The sequence below is a fragment of the Uloborus diversus genome, chromosome 7, assembly GCF_026930045.1.
Source record: "Uloborus diversus isolate 005 chromosome 7, Udiv.v.3.1, whole genome shotgun sequence".
NCBI classification, from domain to species: Eukaryota; Metazoa; Arthropoda; class Arachnida; order Araneae; family Uloboridae; genus Uloborus; species Uloborus diversus.
Genome location: NC_072737.1, coordinates 41,549,422 through 41,554,638, shown reverse-complemented (window position 1 = coordinate 41,554,638; position 5,217 = coordinate 41,549,422).

Below are 5,217 nucleotides of genomic sequence, written 5' to 3'. Positions count from 1 at the left end.
TTCTATCTCTTGCCCCTGAACAGAGAAAATTTTCTTCTACCATTTGCACAGGTTATCTCGATTTTTTTTTTTTGCCACTTACATCCCTTAGCTTCTCACTGTCTCAATCGTCAGCATTGTCTGATGAACTCAAGTTAAAAATTCTTTTAATACTTACCAGGAAACATCACGAGTTCAGTAATCATGAAAATAGTTAAAAATGGTCGCATTCGAAAGAGTATCTTAAGAAAAAAATTTGACCCAAATATTGTGTGCCCTCGTCCTTTTGTTTTTGAGATATGGGGGTTAAAGTCTGTTAAAATCTTAGGAAAATTCGCCAAATTTAAGGACTTGGCAAGAAATGGAAAATACCACGTGATTTCATCGCGTGCGTCTAGCAAGACTCTCATTTCCATTTCTGGTCATCTGCAAAGCGCGTAAACGATGTTTCGAATTAACCCTTTACTTGTGTGGGTAAAATTAAAAAGTAACTATGAAGCCTGTGAAATGGAAACTAGAGAGCTTTATCCAGAGGAGCTACATTTTTATAACGAAATTGAACGTAGGATTTAACTTTGTAATCGTGATAATAATGCATTTCAGAATTTAAGTGCATTTCAAGTGTGTTTTACTTAACTAATTTAAGTTTGTACTCTTGTAATGAAATGTGTTGTAAGTAATTAATAATTATGTACGAGAATTAATATGAATAAGTAAAAAAAAACATGCTTATTAAAGCTTATATATTGAAAATAAAATGGATAGTTTTTGATGTTGAAAGAACATGATCATGGATTGTAGTATCCCAGCTCTTATTTATTTTTTCAAAAGTTATTATCATTCATGAAGTTTTATTGTCTGATCACTGATAGCGAAAATGTTTAATTTAAAATCGAAAAAATAATAATTAAAAAAAAAGAAAACAACGGATAGTAAATGTCAAAAATTTGCACAGCAAAACTAACGATGTCGGAAATTACTTCATAACAGATTCTTATCAAAAATTTTATAGTCGACGTTCATTACAACAACCCCTGTAGTTCGAAAAAGTCTGTCACTGCAACTGAAAGTCGCTATAACGTAAATGCACATCATATTGCATGTTATTTAGTCATTTTTAAAAATACTGAAGTCACTTTTAACAATTATGTTTCACGTTAAAAGGGAATTCAAATTCGAGCAAAATAAAAATTAATACAGTTTTTTTTATTTGACTTGTTAGAGGGTTTACACATAACTTGAAAACGATACACATAACGAAAAACACACTGAAAATAACTGACAAAAATCGTTTTTTTTTTTTTAAATTTGAGAACATGGTTTGAAATCTTTAAAAATGTCTTTTTTTTCGTATTTAGATACTGTTGAAGACTTCAGATTTACGACTTTTCAAAAAAAAAAAAAAAAAAAGACTTTAAAGTGTGTTTACCGTTTCTCTACGGTTATCATATTTTTTTCAAAACAGTTTCATCATCGAATAAACTCTTTCAGTGGAAATATTTCACCCGCAGAAGCATAAAAGTTTTAAACATCAGTTTTTTAACAGTCTTAAGAATAACAAAAAATTCCATTGTTTTTACAATAAAATAAAACAAATATTTCGGGTTGTGGCGTTTTCCCCTATACAGTTGCACGTTAATATCCCGGAACACAAGCCCCTAAAAATTTCAATGCCGCAGTCTGTGCCACGACACCCCGCGCCATGGTAGTCACCCCGAGTAAAGAATTAATGCGATATTTCTCACCCGCTTTGGTGGTGACCAAATATGGAAGTGAAACGTCTTGTCAGATGCAGATGTTGAATTCGCGCCGTACCTTCCATTTCTGAACAAAACTCGCTAAATTTGGCGACTTTACTAAAAATTTCGGCAATTTTTAAGACATCATATTTCGATAACGTGGTCACGAGGGCACGTAGTTTCAGTGCCATAAACATGTTTTCCAATGCTCTTTCGAATGCCACAAATTTGGAATTTTTTTGAATTTCCTTGATCGTGATGATTCCTGGTTAGCTTCTTCAGCCGAAATTATGAAATACTTAACCGAAAATGTTTTTGTTTCAAAACCTTCCTGACTCATTAACATTTAAATTTAAATCACTTTTAATCTACATAGTTCAAGATTTAAGTGTCGTTTGAAGGCTCTTGATCTGAAACTTTTGAATACATAAGAACTGAAAAAAAATTTTTATAAAGATTTTAGGGAACCAATTTTCCTTAAAAAAGAAAATTTTAACTTATAGGTAGACGGCAACAAGTTCCGAAGTAGTATTGTTTAATGAGATTTCAGTGAAATAAACCAGTCTTTTTTATATCTTTTCGACTGTTTTCTAATGCTTGTCTGCATCGCGTAATCACACATTTTCCAGAAAATTAAATTACGACATCGTGAACAATAACAATTTTATATGATTCTAATTCGATTGAAAGAGCTTGAAAATAATGCTGCTAAACAAGATTTGTAAAGTGAATTATTGCTCCGCATTGTTGTTTATTACAAACACAAGCGAAATGTTACAGAAATGCTAATCTCCTTCTGTCTTTGAAGGGTTTTTTTATTTATGGATACATGTGCCAGAAATGGTTATAGGTTTATTCTTTTTTTTCTTTCTAAGGATGATATTTACATAAATGTTTTTTATTTCTTCATGTTTTACGCTCAAACTGTCATCTTTTACAATTTTTCATAAGTCGTTGAACATCAATATTGATGAGTATTACTTTAATGCATAATTTATTTTGACTCCAGCTGTGTTGTCCGGCTTTGCACGGTCTACCTCGAAAATGAATTATGCCAAATGACGCGTGTTCAACAATTAGGCTTAAATAATAGGAAAAAAAGGCCAAAACAAAAAATACTGTAAAATTCCAATCTCAGATAATGTTTCCAAGTACATCGTGATGTAATCCGAGAAACTAATGAACTATAAAAATTTAGCATTTTGATTGGAAAAAGTTGTCAAAAATGTACAATACTTGACAAGTGCGTCAAGTATTGTACATTTATATAATTAAAATAAAAGATATAATTAAAAAAAAGAAAAAACTATGTGATGTGTGCATCACATGACTTCCTTTTACGCTAATTTAATAATAATAGTGCCTTGGAGTTGGAGTAAGCAAAGAAACACTTCAAATATGTTCACCCAAATTTAATGCAAACCGAAGCCAAAAAAAAAAAAAAAAAAACGTTTTTTCTAACTCTAAATATCGCCAGTAGTGGACGAATTAAAACCAGATTTAAAAAAAAAGCGCCAAATTTGTCGGCGACCAAAAGCTTGGCGATATATTGCCAAATTATAACACGACTTGAGTTTGCATTGAAATTAACAATGATTTCCCCCCCAAAAAGGTGTGAAGGAACCCTTTGGAGCATCCGAATGCAACCAAAAAGAGAGGTGCACAAATAGACCCCCACTAGGAGTCTACGTACCAAATTTCAACTTCTAGGACATACCGTTCTTGAGTTATGCAAGCATATGTGCTTGCATAACTCAACAGTCTTGTGTGTAACGTATGTGTGTATGTGCGTATGCATACATACGCACATACACACATACGTACATACATACGTACATACGGACGTCTCGAAAAAACTCGCTGTAATTAACTCGGGGTTCGTCAAAATGGATATTTCGGGTGTTCATACGTTCTAAGGTGTGCGGTCGGGTAAAAAAAAAAAAAAAAAAGTCAGTATTCATTCGGGGGAGAGCAAAACGGAAATTAAGGCCGATTTTGGAAGGACTTTTTTTTTGTGAATACAATACTTCCCTTACTTTGTAAATGGAAGTAAAAAAAAGTCACTAAGAGAGAGAAGAGAGTAAGAGAGAGGGGGTGGGGTAATAAGAACAGGATGGAATCCCACGAAAGGTTGATTTCTGTCACTTCAATAATTTGTACTAGGTGAATATATTCATAACGTAGCTGATATTTTTGGAAGTGTTTTAATATTTTTCCTAATACCAAGAAGAAAATTTAAATTTTGTAAAAAAAAAAGTGGTTTTGCGTGTTTTTTTTTTTGTTACATTTCCCATTCAAAATAGAAAGTTGAAAACTAACAGGAGTTTTACTTCATCATATTTTTTTAAATATTTTTTCTTCGTCAAAATTTTGCAGTCTTCAAAAAAAAAAAAAAAAAAAAAAAAATTGAATTTTGACCTTTTGAATTCAAATTATGTTTTTCGCAATCACGAGTGTGTGTGTATGTAGGCGTGTGTGTTCATGTGTGTGTGTGGGGGGGGGTTATGTAGGTGGCTATGTGTATGTGTGTAGGCATGTGTGTTTGTGTCTGTGTGCAGGTATGAGTGTGTGGGTAGTTGTGTGTGTATGTGTTTGTGTATGTGTGTGTGGGTAGTTGTGTGTGTATATGTTTGTGTAGGTGTATGTATGTGTGTATGTGTTTGTGTGTGTGTGTGTGTACGTGCGCGTATGTATGCGTGTAAGTGTAGGATATTGACGCAACCTGGAGACGGTTCTCGCTAGAGGAGCAGCATCGTGAGGAGTCGGTTGACGGTGATGCTGCAGAGGGTGCTGGCGTTAAAATAAAATCATAGCACATCAAAACAGTCAAATGAAAGCAATAAGCAATCGTGATTGCTCAAAAGAAAAAAAAAACCCACATGTTTCAGTTTTTAAATATGTCAGCGTAATTTTTCCTCTGCACATTTAAAAAAAAAAAAAATCGAGCTCTGAAACCATATTAAGTTGTAATTTTATTTTCACATCAATTTATAGATTTTTTTCAAAGCAGCTTCCAGATTTCTTTAAATTGTATTCTATTGAATCAGATTGCCTTTGAACCAAAAGGTTTCTTCAACAATTCCTTTGACATCTTGTTTTGTTTTCAATGTTGCTAACGAAAGGAAAGGGCAAGTTTTCCGAATCAGCAAGAAGACTACTGGAGCGATGTCCAGATTTACTGATCAGTCACAGTAGAGAAAATTTCGACAAAGATCCACATAAGACGCCTGTTATGTCCAACCCTTACATAAACAGAAGTATGAAATTCCCTAAAGCTGGAGAAAAAAGAAATATTATAAAAATTGAAACCTGTTTAGTGTCTTCGAACTAAAATGCTTTTTCAACTATTCTTTTGACATCTTGTTTTGTTTCGAAGTTATTAAAAAGCATGGTGGAGAATTTTTCGAAAAGAGCAACGGAGGCTCTGATTTCTAAATCTGTAACAAAAGGGAGGAAATAAAGGAATCCATAAAGATAGAGAAAATAAGATTTTTTTCGT